General features: G+C 37.3%; 1 pseudogene; it reads right to left on the bottom strand.

The window, feature by feature from the left end:
* Positions 1-408: 408 nt before the first annotated feature.
* LOC142631227 (protein NRT1/ PTR FAMILY 3.1-like) lies at positions 409-6,381 on the bottom strand (annotated as a pseudogene).
* Between the last annotated feature and the right edge of the window lie 9,953 nt (positions 6,382-16,334).

The following is a 16,334-nucleotide window of genomic DNA, read 5'->3' as shown; positions in this document are numbered from 1 at the left end:
ATAGAAAATGCTTTTTAGAAAATAACTCATTTTCTAGAAAACATTATTGTTGAAACAAACAGAGCATTAAAAAATTAGTCATGTCAAACCAACACTGAACTTTAAAAAAAAAAATTTAATTAAAAAAAAAAAAGCAACGATAGGTGACTCATCTGCATAACTTTCAGGTTTGACTATCCCATAAATCCAGTTCTAACCGGTGAAGTATTAAAGTATGACACATGCTCGCAACAAAAAGGTCCATCAAAATGTTTGTTTTGTCTATAACTGGATGCTGATTATTTCATTAGGATGAAAGTGGAAACTTGTTCGCTTATTTCACTTAAACTGCAGGATCAAATAATTGAAAAAACAAATATAAAAAAAAAAACCAGTACACTAGTGTATAGTCATTCCATATCAACAATACTAAGCTAACTCATTTCTTCCAAGTTCCACCTCTCCATGGCCATTCCTACAATCTAAAATAATAGATGGTATTTTACCTCCGGCTAGTTCTTCAACTTCCTCGCAAATTTCACTAACCTCTTCCAATGTCTTATAAGTATAAAGCCAACTACATATAACATAATATAAGAGATTTATTACTTGGGTGGCAGTAACAAGCCAGTAGTAGTTTTCCAATCTTCCCCTATTAAGGTTCCTATCAGGTAGCCAGTTGCTTTTTTGGCCTGAATACTTATGAATTAGTGATACCATCAGTGTGCCTACATAGTCTCCCACTGATATCGCAATCCAGTAGAGAGCTGCAGCAGTGCTTCTCATGCTTTCAGGTGATTGATCATAAAGAAATTCCAAGAGCCCAACAAACGCGAAAACTTCAGCTGTCCCATGTAGGCTGAACTGAGGTGCCAACCAAAAAACACTTATAGGGATAATTGCTTTTGGATCATCCAATAAGTTGTGTTCAGCGGCCACTGCTTTTCTCTTGATCTCAACAACTGATGCAACAACTGTTGCAAGAATGTTAATCACAAGGCCTATGCCAATTCTTTGTAGGTATGTGATGCCCGATGGGTTTCTAGTGAATCGGCGAGCAAAGGGTACAAAGAGACGTTCATACAGAACAAGGCCAATGAGCAAGGATATGACACCAAAGATGGCCAAGGAGGCTAGAGGAAATTGGAAGGAGTGAGACAGGTGACGATCCATAGTGCGAGCTTGTTGAATGGTGAAGCTTCGCGAGTGTGAAGATGAGGCAAAAACTAAAATTCCGGCTGCCCATATGGGAAACATACGGATAATGGATTTTAATTCCTCAACTCGATGGACAGTGGCAATCCTCCATAAATTTGGTGTGTTCGAGTCTGTTGCATCCTTACCTGTTACTATTGCAGCTTTATCAAACCACCTGCAATCAATACCGGAGAAGTTGTTTTACCATTTAATTTGTATGTATTACAGTAATGGTTAAATAATTGTTCATTCTTTCCTTTTAGTTTGAGCTTTGGAGACAATTAGTAATTTATCATGATATTAAAGCAGGTAGTTTTAAGTTCAAACTGTGTCTCTAGGTAACCAACAATTTCATGAAGCACATATGCCCAAATTATATATGTTTTTTTTTTTTTTTAATGAATAACACTCACCGGGTCTTTTTACTTTTTAGGCTTCTCAAAGAAGCTAATTTGAATAAGACTAGTCACTATCAGATGATGTTTCGTCCAACACATGCTTATTGCTTAGCATCTGCAATGACATTTGACATTATACTTTAGAATGTTTAAAATTGCTTACTTGAATTGATTTGTGTGTAAAAGCCTTTCATTCAAAGAAATAGCAGCATCAAGCTCTCTATTTTCATACAAGAGGGCTGGGTCTGCTGGTACTACTTCTTTCCTCTTCCTCACAGCTGCAACAATTACTTGAGCCAATCTAACCAAGGGACTACCCTCAGGTTTGATTCTATTGTAGAGAGGTGAACCCACCAAAAAGGCTAAAATTGACAAGGCCATGGCTATGGTTGGAATTGCAAGACCCCAGCCCCAACCTACATTATCTTGGATGTAAACCACTAAAGTTAGGGCAGCTAGTGTTGCCATTCCCATGCTAAAGTAGTACCAAGTAAACAAATTCCAACTTCGGGCTGCTACACCTGATTTGGTCATGTCAATTTGGTCTGCAGCAAAGGTAACAACACAAGGCCTAATGCAACCTGAGCCAAGAGATGTAAGGAGCAGAGAGATTTAGAGGACCCAAATCTGCAAGGTTGAGGCTTCCTTGCAGTTCTCTTGAGTTGGGCATTTTGGAGGGTGGAACCTTGGCAATACTGCTGATATGGTGAGGCTAATCAATCCCTGCCGATGAAATAAAATGTGTATAAAAGAATGAGAAATTAATCAACATTCTAAATTTTCACAAGCCAAAAATATGCTCATTAAAAAAAACTAAAGATTGCTGTTGAAAATTTTAAAATGTACAGATGTAGGTGACATGTATTTATCTGCATGATTTACCTTCGTGATGATAGTTGGGAATTTTTGAGCAGTATGCATTGACATAAGGTATTATTCTCAAGGACCTAGGCATTTGAGAGCTAAATTGACTGTAACAACTAGCTTTTTTTTTTCTTTCTTTTTTCTTTTTAATGGTCATTAGTAAGATCTTTACTGAAAAGAAAATAAACTTAGTTACAGCAGATTCGCACCCTCAAGCTGGGCTTGGTCCTGCATAATTACATTTGCAAAAGCTGGGGGAGCAGAACCTAGGACAAAACAGCCAAAGAAGTTGTTGTCAAGGGACGGGCTGCTAAGGCGTGTGGAGCTTGGTTAGATGATCTGGGAGACCACCTGAAGGAAAGGCTTTGGGATAGAGCTGCCCATCTTATGGTGTCTGAGTTTAGAATGATATTCTCCATGGATCAAATGTGCTAGGATTGTGTAGAGCATGAATGCAGGTCTTTGCATCACTCTCTACAACAGTGTTGAGAATATTGTGCCTGACCAATTATTATGTGGTAGTCACTTAAATGACTGTAACAACTAGTTATATTATGGTAGTTGCAATAACTTATCTGCTGTAGTATATATTCCTGAATCATTACACTAGGCTGCAAAACTTTTCTCTGGCTATATATATATATATATATATATATATATATATATATATATATATATATATATACATCAATAAACTTTTAAAATCCCACTATTTTAGAGTATTATAACAAATTATAACCATATGTGATGGACTCAAATCCAAAAAAGTTTTTTTTGTTTTGGTCTTTGTTCTATATTGATAGATAGAAGTGATTTAATGATGTAGGTAAGTGGAAACATTTGAACCATAAACAAGAAGAGTGTGCATAAAAATATTCAAATGAAATGAAATAATCAATGGTGCAGATATTTTACACTTATATAATCCATGTCTTTATAGGCCATAAGATTTTCTCAAAGATTTTATTATTCTGATTAGGTAAGGTAGCATGAACCCATCATAATGGATAGGAAAAATTGCATGCCCCTAGTCAAACAAGTTTTTGACTAACACTATAAATAGCTAATTTATAGGCCCCTTTGCCAAGAGTCTTATAACTTAACTAATTGACACTTCTGATGTTTCTAAAGAAAATATCAAGGGTTCAAATTCTTACTCCCATTGTAACTATGAAGTTATAAAAAAAATTATAGGTGATTATCAATGAATGGGAATCTAATCACTACTTAAACTATAAATAGTGAACTTTAGACATGTAATGCATGAGTGTTTTGTTTTTACCAGTTCATAGATAATAGAACCAGCCATGATGGTCGAAAACCGCCCGGCAAAGGAGTCGGAAATTAAAGCACCAAACAATGGCGCGAAATTGGCAGTTCCATCGAAGTTGGTCAGTGTGTTGGCAGCCTGTACCAGCGGCAGGTTAAGCTCTTGTGTCAAGTACGTTATCATGTTGGCATGACAACCAGTATTCGCAAATCTGTCACATATTTCATTTGCTGGGAAACATAACATGGAGGAAAATACTTGGTTCATGAATATACCAATAAAAATAGCATGAGGGATTAGGCATATTTATGTGTCAGTGTCAATATATAATTATATATTGTGCCACAAAGCTTTAAAGAAAAGTGATAGTTTGCCGAGAGTCTTGTAGCTCAACAAATACTTCATAATGTTTCCAACCGAGACATACATCCAAGGTTCAAATCCCCTTTTGTTAGTGATTGTACTGCAATTGTACTCTAATGAGAAAGGAGGGAAATCAGTTAGTGACAGTTATTGATAACTATGAGTTGGTTGTGACAGTTGGCTAGTGGTTAGTGTATCAATCAGTTAGAGTAGGGGATTAGGGAATTGCTAAAAGTGATGTATAAAGAGGGCATTACTGATTGTATGAAGATTAAGCAATAGGAATGTTCTAAATTCAGTTCCAATTCCTTTCTTCTTTTTCTCTCTTGGAGGACCAACTGACCTCAAATACAGCTAGATACATACATTTCTTGATTTCCACTTAACACCTTTCCCCCAATTATGTAATTTAATATATATATATATATATATATATATATATATATATATATATTTAGAGTGATGTTAACATACAACAAATATTATGAAAAATCACCGATAAAAAAAAATTGAAATATTCATATATTATTTTGTTCAAGTGACACCAATCACATTTATTTCTACATCTGTTTGTAATAAACTTGGTAGTTGTTTTAGCATTTATTATTACCAATTGCAAACTCAAGCGATATGTGAGAAAATGTAATATAATTATTTTATAAGAATTTGATATATTATTTGTAGGTTAAATAGTACATGTGTTACTTAAAAGTATTTTTCTATTTTTAAAAGTTTTATTTAACGAAACATATAATATATTTTGCATTCAACAACAATACATAGTGATGACTAATTTTAACATATTCAAGAATGTATAAAAACAATTGTACGCACGATCAAATTCTTTTGAACACATGTAATGTGTTACATAAAGTTTAAATTATTATATAAGTTTAGAATTTTAGCATATTTGTTTCCAAATATAAGTATAATGCCTATATTATTGAAACTTTAATTTTAAGGTAATCCTTTGAATATTTATTATTTTTATTATTTTTTTTAAGGTTCATATCTCTAATTTTTAAGATTGAATTTTTTTTTTTTTTTGGTATTTTTTAGCCCAAAACTAAAAGGTTTGGCCTAAATAGCATAAAATTTCATATTTTTAACTCAAAAACTAAGAGAAAAAAAAATTGAGCCCAAAACTTGGATTTTTTTTTTTTTTGAATTTTTGGACCAAATTGAACCGAAGTGAACAGAATTAACCAAATTGGACTGAATGGACCGAATTGGACCACATAGGACCGAATTTTACTGAATGGGCAGAAGTGGACCAAATAAACTGAAGTAACCCAATATGGATCAAAATTCTACTTTCATGTAGCTCAAAAGGAGCACAAAAATAATAAATGCTACATTTTAACTATATATAGATATAAATTAGAACCATAGAAAGAATCAAAACCCTTCACTATCGAAAAAATATATATATATTTACACTCATTCACATTCATTATTTCACACACATATCTATAATTGTTGCGAGAAAATGTATATTTGCGAAAAATGACATGTGAAATAGTGTGTTTGTAATTCAAACCCCATTTTCAATTGTGTTTTAGTCTTTTATTTTCAGAATAGAAGAATAGATATTCCTTCTCTCTGTTTTTCCACCTCATTAAGGGGGATCCAATCTTTTTTACACAGCTTTCACTTTTAGTGGTCGAATTTTTTGATTATGTTTGTTCAACAATTCTACATGTATAGAGGCTTCAGTGACATTATGTGACCACTAATGTAAAGCACTTATTCAGCCTAATTGCAATGGATAAATGGTGTGCAGATCTTGATATTTATTTGACTCTAACAAGGCAAATGGTAAACTTCTCAAATTAGGATAATATATGTTTTGGGGGTGCTCTTCAAGGATCATTACCATTTATAGTGATAGTGATACAATGTTTGCTAGTAATCATGTTAAGATCACTTGTTCTGATGCTAGAAAAGAATAAATATAATCATACTTAACAAATTACCACTTTAATTTCCAAAAGCTTAAGTTATTAGAAAAAGAAATTTAATTAATTAATTTATCAACCATTGTTTAAACTTGAAAAGAAGAACCCAAGAAGCTTTGATTGGATATCTCACTAGCTGAGAGTTCTTTGAAGATGTCAACCCCGGCCAAAAACAACAATAGGCAAAGAAAGTAAAAACAAAAATATTGGATGTGAACATACCAAGTATGAATGGCATTGTTTTGATTCCTCCAACCTTCTTCTTCTTCTTCCTAATGATTTTCCTTTCATCCTCTATCTTCTCTTGCTTCTGATCAACATCGGCCGTGTTCTCTTTGTCCAAATACTCCATCTGTGGTTTTCACCTTCACATGCAAAGGCATGTTCTAATAAGAGGACTCGTATATATGGTTGACGTCTGGATTTTCGGACCAAGAAGAGTGCAGAGGCAAACTATAAGATATGTGGGACCCACAAATGATCTCCCATTGGTGTAATGTGTTATATTATTATTATAGTGGAATCATTGAAATTTTTGGTATGACTTATGCACGACCGAGATAGAGAGAGAAAGAGAGGGCTCCAGATAACTCAAGTTTTTTAATGTAAATTCGAATCTTGTTTACATAAAATAAAAAAATAAATAAATAAATAAAACTGATTCAATAAAGCTAGAGCCACACAAAAAATTCACAACAAATTCCTAAATTAGATTATCATTTCACACATAGGTCCACCGCAATTTGCAATTTAAAATTCTTTTTATTGGCCCGTACGTGTTGCATTCTTAGAAAACCTTTTTTTTTTTTTGGTTGCCCACAGTGTATCCTCAAGGCTTTCAATCAGAGACTAATTACTGTTCGTACCGGGAGAGCCCTACGAAGGGGTAAAGCACTGGCCCAACCTCAAACCATATAATGTACGTTCGGCATCATCATATTACTTAACTTTTTACTTATTATTTTTTTTTGAAAATGTGGTAAATTATACTTATGCTTTGAAAAAATGAGATTTTTAAATGGAACCATTGATGAAATGGCAATAGTAACAAGACAAAAGTATTAATGTCAATCCCATCCAGAGTTTCAATTTTTATTCTTTCAGTTAGTTTATGGACCTGAACGGTACAGATACATGTGCGAAATTCCAATGCTTCAATAGCAATGGGGTACAGATCTTTGAACTCAGTTCTGTCTCTGCATTACAGGATCCATTACTGACATGTACTGAAAGCTTGGGATGTATGTTTAAAAACACAATGGCAAGAGGGTAGGCTATGGTTGATGTGTTTCCCCCATCATAGGTCATCTCTCCAAGGATTTTTTTTTTTTTTTTTTTTTTTTGCAAAATAACACAATGTTTCTAACAATTTCGTTTGTTAGCATGATTTCCAAACTATTTAGGAAAACAACACCTCGAGTCTTTTAGACTCGAGTTCACTGTAGCAAGTTGAGTTCTAGAGACTCAAGTTCTATGTGCTGGCAGAACTGAAGTGGACTCTAAAATTCATGTGGAACTTAGAGACTCGAGTTCCTGCTCCTTCATCCTTCATTCTTTTTTTCTTTCCTCCATCTTCCTTCTTTTCTTTTCTTTTCTTTCGTGCTGTCCCATGCTCCAAGCCCCAAAATCCCATTTCTCCATCTTCTTCTTCACTAGCTTTCTTCTCCATCTTCTTGACCTTTCTTAAACATCCAAACCCAATTCTAATAAACCCAAACCCAAAAATCAGGATCTCAGCACCAAAGTGAATCACTTAGCTTAGGTTTGTTAATCTCGGCACCGGGGCAGCTTGGATTTGTTATTTTCAAGGCTGGTGGTATTGTTGCTTGTTTTCTATTTTTTGGGTTTGTAGTCTCCGGAAGTGGCTTTGAGGTTTTGAGAGTTAGAGAGATCGATTAGATGTGAGTGTTTGGGTTTGGGTTAAGAGAAGAGGCAAAGGTGGAGGTTGAGCCATGGAGATTTGGCGGTCCGAAGGTTCTGAGATTAGAAGAAATCTGCCGAGGTTGAGCCATGAAGATTTGGCCAAGTCCGAAGGTACTGAAATTAGAAGAAAGAAGTGTTGGACATGAAGCTTAGGCCAAGTCCAAAGGTACTGAAAGAGAGAGAGTTACTGAGTTAGACTATTAAAGAATAAAGAGAGAGACTCTCTTCATTAATTTCATTTTAGCTCAGAGAGAGAGAGAGAGAGAGAAATACCTTGAGGGAGGGAGCACAAGCACCAAGCACCGAGCACCAGAGCATCTCTACAATCCTGATCCCAATCTGCGATGAGGGACTATCTGCGATAAGTGATGACGACAACGAGGAAAACGAAGACGAGCGAGCTACAGCGACGACAAGCGAACTGCGAGCAACGTGACCGTGCGTTTGGTTTGCTTTGTATTGGGGTTTGGGGTTTGGTCTACTTTGTATGTATTGGGTTTTGGTTTGCTCTGCGAGCGACGTGACCGTGGGTTTGATTTCTGATTTAGTGATTTGCTCTGTATTGGGGTTTGGCTTTTTTCTTTTTTCTTTTTTTTTGAGAATCTGTGGGTTTGCTACCTTTGTAATCTGTTGGGCTTACTGTGGGCTTGCCATGGGCTTTGTCTCTGTTACAATTTTTTTTTTTTTTTTCAGATTTTAGTTCAAAGTTTTTTTTTTGGGCCTTTTTTTTTTTTTTGCTTAAAAGTAGAACAAATAATTTTTTTAATTTGAGTGTGTTCCTAATTTTGATTGAGGGTGTTCCTAATTTTTTTTAAGGGTAAACAAATAAAAAAAATTAATTATTATATATAAAAAAAAAATTTCAAGTCAGGGTGTTCTTGGAACTTGCTATAGCGAACTTAAGTCTAAGAGACTCGAGATATTAGTTTCCTAAATAGTTTGGAAACTATGCTAACTAACGAAATTGTTAGCAAAATGATGTTATTTTGCAAAAAAAATCCTCTCTCCACCTCTTATGGCTTTGGTTTGGAATTTTTTTTGCATTTAACATTATTTTTGAAATATTTTAGTTAGTTGTCATGTTTGCAAAACTGTGTAGCAAACTAGCATCTCGAGACTCTAAAACTTGAGTTCAAAGGTGAAGCTCCATTTTCTAATACTCGAGTTGCATGTGATGGTAGTCTGATGTGGAAAAAATCCACGTGGAAATCGAGTATTTAAAACTTGATTTCCGTTCTTTTTTGTGTTCTTCTTTTTCTTCACCTGGTCCATTCTTCTTCTTTGTTTTTCTTGGTTCTTCTTCTACGGGTTCCTTTGCTTTTTGTGCTTGGGTTCTTCTTTTTGTTATTCCATGGGTTTCTTTCTTCTTCATGTTCTCCCATGGGGACTGTACTTCTTCTTCCTCTGTGGGTCTCTTCGTCTTCTTTTCTTCTTCAATTTCTTCAGAACTTCTTCTTTCTTCTTCAAATCCATATGGCAAAAACAGCTCCATGTCAGCAATCAGAACTCGAGGCTTTGAGGCTTGATTTATATACTGAACTCAAGCCTCAAAGGCTTGAGATACTATTCTCCTCAATTCTTTCCAATGCCCGCTAACTAACGATATAGTGTGGCAAACTCATGCTACTATACAAATTACCCCCTTTGGTTTGATTTTGTTTTGGAATTGAGAGTTTGAGTTTATAATAAAATATAACCTACTTGATCACGTGTTTGAATGTGCCTATACAGCTATACAAACTGTATGAGAAATTGATTATTACTAAGTCTATCTCTTAATCTTATGATTTCTTTTTAATTTTGGTTAAGATAATACTAAGTTTGTGTAACAAACACAACTTCTCACATTCATAACAGTACTATGAGGCCGAAGATCCCAACCCCCAAAGCAAAAATAGCAATAAATTATAACAATGGTCATATTAATCAACCAATTGGGAATTTAGTCATAAAATATAGTACAACTAACTAGTTGGTAGCAACAGGAAAATTATATAAGCTGCGACACATTTGACTTTTTATGTTGGGACTATAACTGGAATATGTTGGGACTATAACATAAACATATTCCAAATGGAATATGTTGGGGCCATCGAAAATACTTAGGATTTTATTATCACTAAAAGGAAAACATGGAGTAGGACAGAACTTTTATAATATTGCAATGATATGAAGAGACAAACAAAAAAAGCTTGAGCTTCTTGATCTTATTCGGCTCATCCATAATAATTAGGAAAAATTATATTTTACCATCTTAAATTATACTCAATATTGCATTTTGCACTCTAAACTTTTTGAATGCACATTTTGCACTTTAAACTATGACTTTTGTTTCACTTTGCACCCCGATATTAAGTTTGGCGTTAATTAGGATGGAAATTCAAAATTTAGGATGCAAAGTGTGATAAAGTGAAGAAAAAAATTTTAAAAAATAAAAAAAAGAAGAGGAAGAAAGATACCTGCCCTGATTGGCTATCCAATGTATGCCATACTGCACCAGTTCGACCTTCACTTTCAACTAGAACGGTCACCGAACCAAGAACAGCACTTTTCCAAATTATATCCCAATCATATATTGTCACATTAATCTGCTACCCAGTAGAGAACGAAATCAGCTTCATATTCCAAGCCTACTTAAATAGCCAGTAAAGCCAATAGAGAGATATATGTTAACAAAAAAACAGGCTAAATAACACGTCATCTTTCTTACTTCACATCGTACTTATTACCATGTATGTCCAATGAAACATATAGATAGACTAGTAGACTAGTTTATCTATATTAAACTAGTAGAATTGTAGTCTTGTGATACCTTAAATTGTGCAAATTTGATTAGATTATATTATTTGAGTGTGTGTTGTGAGAGCATGTGATGAGTCTCACATCGGATGTTTGCTATGTGGATTTTAGATTTACAAGTGATTACGATAAGTCCCAACTATAACTTGACAAATCTGTTTGGAGAATAAGTGCAGATTTGAAAGGAGTTTTCCTTGTGTCATTATAAATGATATCAAAGCAAACCTAGTAACACCATGTGGCTCAAGGGCATAGCAACACAACGTGGTCCTAACGATATTATTAGAATTTTAAGTGTAGGAGATTGTGATACACCAAATTGTTAGGGTTTGATTAAAATAGATTGTTTAAGTGTGTGTTGTACAAGCATATGTTGAGTCCCATATCAAGTGCACACTAGGCGGATCTTGGGTTTATAAGTGATTATGAGGAGCCCTAATAGTAACTTGACTAGTCTTTTTAGGGTATAAACGCAAATGTGGCTGGCGCTTACCTTGAGTTGTTACAAGTCTTGTCTAGTCTAGTATGCTTGACAGTGAATTGGTTTAAAGTTTAGTGATGATGGTTTATGCTTGCCCTATAATTTATAAGGATTTTATTTCTTAAGGCTATTTTAATATGCTGGAATTATTCAAAACTGCAATGGCTCCTGCTAAAGTTACATTTCTTCTTCCTAATAAATTCTTTTTTTAGTACCAATGCTAACCTATGTTTTTATGAATGTGTTACTGGGTTTTTAATGTAAATTAGATTCAAGTTGTGGGTTTCTGTGCTGGAATTACAATATTAGGTAACAGATTGTGTTCATAACCATGTGCCTGTATAAATTTTAATTAATGTGAGGCGAATAGTTTTCCTCTATGTAAATATGACATTTGAGCTGGCACCAAACAACCTTGTCTAGTCTAGCATGCTTGACAGTGAATTGGTTTAAAGTTTAGTGAAGTCGGTTTATGCTTGCCCTATAATTTATAAGGATTTGATTTATTAAGGCTATTTTAATATGCTGGAATTATTCAAAACTGCAAAGGCTCCTGCTAAAGTTACATTTCTTCTTCCTATTAAATTTTTATTATTATTTTTTTTTTAGTTCCAATGCTAACCTATGTTTTTATGTATGTGTTGCTGGGTTTTCAATGTAAATTAGAATCAAGTTGTGGGTTTCTGTGCTGGAATTACAATATTAGGTAACAGATTGTGTTCATAACCATGTGCCTGTATAAATTTTTAATTAATGTATGGCGAATAGTTTTCTTCTATGTTTTTTTTTTTTTTTTGAGACATTTGGGCTGGCACCAAACAACCCTGTTTAAAGCAGTACAAAAAATAAAAATTATGACTTGGCACTTGAGCTGGCCCCATTTAGCCCTCAAAAAAAATAAATAAATAAAACACCACAATTCAGCCCAGCCCAAAAAGGAACATCCGCACCCAACCAACCCCCACCAAATTGCACTAGGTTGAGGCCAGTCATTAAGGAGAATTTAGGCCCACAAGTGACGAAGTGTTATGCTAATAATTGAATAATTGAATTCTCTGTTTCCTAATAGTTTAAACTTTTAGGACAAGTGGTAGTTTAACAAGCATGATTAAACTTAACCTTCATCTAGATTTTGAATAAATATGTGGAAAAAAATATTAGTAGAAAGATATATAAGGATCTTGGTGTCATATTTATGCAAGGAGTACAATGCATAAGGTTTCCCCATTAGAGTTTGAATTTCTCAAGTGACGTAGGGACATCTCTTTTTGGACTAAGAATTTGTTGTAGTTGTTGTATGAATAAAAAAGGGCTACCCCTATTAACCATCCCATCCTTTCAACTATTGTATATGTAGGTATAACCATGGATAGGTTGTAATAATTGTAAGGGCGTGTTTTGAATCCTAGACCCAAAAAGCAACAGGATTAGAACCCAAAGAGCCCAGCACAATGAATTTGTAAAGAGTGGGCTTGTAGGCTGGGCTTCAACGGAAGGATCAACGCACATAGTAGATTAAGGATAGTAGAAAAAATAAAGAAAATTAAGTTGTATGCAAAGAAAATCGCTCATCGGCAAAGTCCAAGGAGAATAGTTCTTAAATATATTCCTTAAGACTTGTTACAATTTTTGTTCTAAATTGCTACAGTATCTTCTCCCACCATTTTTCAAATCTCTTTCCTCTAGAGGGTCTCTCACATTATATAGTCCCTTTTAGATGATCATGGCCCTCCAGTTGTTGGTCATCCAGGCTACCACTCAAGTGCTTATCCCATCAGACACCTTCCCAAACCTCTTGTGAGTTACGACAATCAATGTGGCACTATTCAAGGGTTTTCTCCACATAAATGCGGCCAGGAGAGTTGGTGGGAAGTATTAAATGTGGTGGCAGCCACCATCCCTTCAGTCAGGGCTGGCCCCTTCCCCGAAATTCCTTCTCTTCAGTGTGACCTCCTCTGGTAACGTGCCACTGAAGTGGCCTTACTGTCTGAGGGCGTGATCTCCTTGGAGCTACAGTGACCTCTTTGGCCTCAAGTATGACACGTGGCAAGATCTCTTTATTAAATTTCTATGCCCCACAATGACCCCTCAAAATTCTGATTTTTCCCTCTTGTCCGAGGAGAAAATGTGGGGTTTTGATCTTAAATGATTGGTTCCACACGCTTCCTTGTTTTTCCCACGTGAGAACATCACTCCATGTGTTCTGTAACTATTCTTGATGCTTCAGAGCCCGCGAAGTCTCATTAAATGCTCTAGGCGACGCTTTGTTTCCCACGTCCTACGGTGAGATGGAGATCCTACAGTTAGTATTTTCCTTCGAATTTTGGACGGGATAACTTCCACCCAATCCTGCCTCCTATATAAGGAGCTTGAGGGGTTCATTTCTCCCACTTTACAAATCTTCAAACTCTCAAGACTTCGCGAATTCTCAAACTTTCAAGACTTCCCAAATCTTTAGACCTTCAAAAAGCTCTTGAAATAATCCTTGTCTTTATTCTCATAAGTTTTTTCATTCTTAGGCTCTTTTCTCCTCGGCTAGTCTCCTTGGCCCTCTGTTCCCTATTTCTTTTCCTCACAAAAACTCTTTTCGCTTTGTATTAGTCTGCTTAGATGGGTAGGTTTGCTCACCTAGTAGATTCTCCTGCTGATATGGAGAGGTTTAGGGCTTTGTACCACATTCCCCAGGGCGTTTCCTTGTGGTACTTCCCTCCAGGTGGGTGGCATACCCATAGAAAGGAAGGGGAGGTCTTCATTCCCACGATTGTCTTCATAGAAAAGGGGATGAGGTTACCCATGGGGAGGGTGACTAGGGACTACTTGATAGCCCATAGGATCTGCCCTTACCAGTGCGCACCCAACCTATTTAGAGTTTTGGGTAGTATAGATGCTCTCAACAAGCAAATGGGGTTAACCTCACTTGGCACGTCATCGTTTGGATGTACGAATGCCATCAACTCGCAAACTCGGGGTATTACCTCAAGTCTAGGTCTTCTGTCGTGAGGGTCGTCTCGTGTCTTCCCAAATCCAATAAAGGCATGAAAGACAACTTTCTGATTGTTTCGGGTGAATGGCATGACGGTCTTCACTTCCCAATCCAAGAGGGAGAGCTAGATGGGGTACCCTAGGTTTAGGTCTTTTAACATGGGCACTAGTTCTGTAGTTTTACTGCTTTCTCATCTCTTTTAGTGTTTTGTTTCTTTCTAATGGAGGGCTTCCTTATTTTGACCATGGTTTTGATTCTCGGCTATTTCTGCAAATAAAAGATATGTGGCCCCCAACCTTAACTTCGTCAATGTTCCTTATCTCAATAGAGTGTTGAGATCTGAGGTATTTGTAAGCGAGGATAAATAGTTAAGAGTCGTCCATCTCATCCTCGGTTTTGAGCCCTTATTCAAAAATTTCCAGGACGTGGGCCACGCGATCAGAGCCGGTGATCCTTAGTTAGCTCGGATAGATGTCACAGCACCCAGGTTCCTAGCCAGAGAAGACATCGCGAAAGTCGATCGGCCCTCCCACCATGCTCCCCCTAAGGCTGCGGTCCCGAGAGAAGAAACAGCTTCCTCCCGCCTGTCACTCGAGGAGGAGATTAATCAATTTTAGCTCATGGAACACAAGGAGGAACAAGGAGAGCCTATGATCCAGGTCTTGGACTCAGAAGATGAGCTCGACAGATCTTCTATCATCTGTTCTCCCAAGCTTATCGTTCCTCGCTTGGGCAACACTACAGAAAAGGAGGACGACATGCCGCTGGATAACAAGAAGAAAGGCTTGCGTGATCTCCTTAAGGCTAGGGGGTCGGCCCCCAAGGATGCCCCAAGGTCTCAACCTCCTCTTACTCTTCCCTCTCCTCCTCCAATTAACGTGTTTGCTCTTGCCAACCTGAAGAAAATGAAGAAAGAGAAGGAGAGGGAGTTGGTCCCTCAAAAGGATGGGGTTCCCCCCAAGTAGCAAAAGACAATCAAGGGCAAGGGGAGGGACTCCTCGATTGAAAGCAAGGATGATTAGAACATGGCCGAGGTGCGCCTTCGGAACCCGGTATAGGACCCTCGGCTGGAGCTGGACAGAGCAGCCATACCATAAAACTCCACCATTAAGGAGTTCTAGAAAGGCCACGCCCACTACCTCGCCGAGGCCCTAAAGCAACCCCTTCTGCTGCCAAAAAATATGGATGCATTGAAGCACATGCGGTAGCCAGACCTCTTTTTGTCCCTAAAGAGGGACCTTGATTTGGTAAGTTTCTCAACATGCCTTACTGGCACTGTGTTAGGCCGCCCTTTTCTTTCTTTTTTTTAATACTTAATAACGTATTCCTCTGTTATTTCTGTACAGGCTATCCAGGAGGTTTTTGTGGCCGAGGAGTAGGTGAAAGATGCCAGGAATAAGGCCAGGGTCGAGGCCAACATCCGCGCCAAGACCAGTAAGGCCCTGGGCACCGCTGAGTAGAAGAACCAAGAGCTCATAACAAAGCTGACCGCTAAGGAGAGGGCGCAGAAGAGTACTGAGGTCAGCCTGAAGAATGCCCAAGACCAAGCTGAGGAGCAACGCAAAAAGCTCTATCATACTGAGATAAAGCTGGCCACAGCGAAGCAGCAGGTCCTGGAGCTAAAGGAAGAATTAGGGAAGGCCAAGGAAGCTGCTCTGACGGCCAATAAAACCATGAAGGCCTCGGAGCAGGCATCCTACAACCTCGGGGTGCAGGAGACCGAGGTCCGTCTAGCGGAGGAGCTGGCCAAAGTTTGCGGGGACTACTGTCAGGAGGTATGGACGGAAGCACTTAACCTAGCAGGAGTCCCTGCTACTTCGAAGTAGAGGAAGGCTGAGAATGTTTACTACCCTTCGGACATTCGTGAAGTTCCAGCTACACTCCCACCTCCCGCTGTCCTTGCACCAATCTCCTTTAAGCAGCCCCTATCACCCAAGCCTCTCTTCCTCCTCCCGAGGTCTCCAAAGGGTTTGGCCAAGGTAGTGACCAAGGTCAGGGGGTTGAGGTAGCTAAGAGCAAGGGGGCTAGCCAAGGTGGTTCTCGACCAGAAGATAAGGGCAAGGGCAAAGAGGTCAAGCCCCTATTAAAGGCCAAGGGTCTAGAGGCCGCTCTCAAGCTC

Source organism: Castanea sativa, chromosome 4 (assembly GCF_040712315.1).
Source record: "Castanea sativa cultivar Marrone di Chiusa Pesio chromosome 4, ASM4071231v1".
Taxonomy (NCBI): domain Eukaryota; kingdom Viridiplantae; phylum Streptophyta; class Magnoliopsida; order Fagales; family Fagaceae; genus Castanea; species Castanea sativa.
The sequence above is the reverse complement of the archived record's forward strand: the minus strand, read 5'-3'. Positions and strand labels throughout refer to the sequence as shown.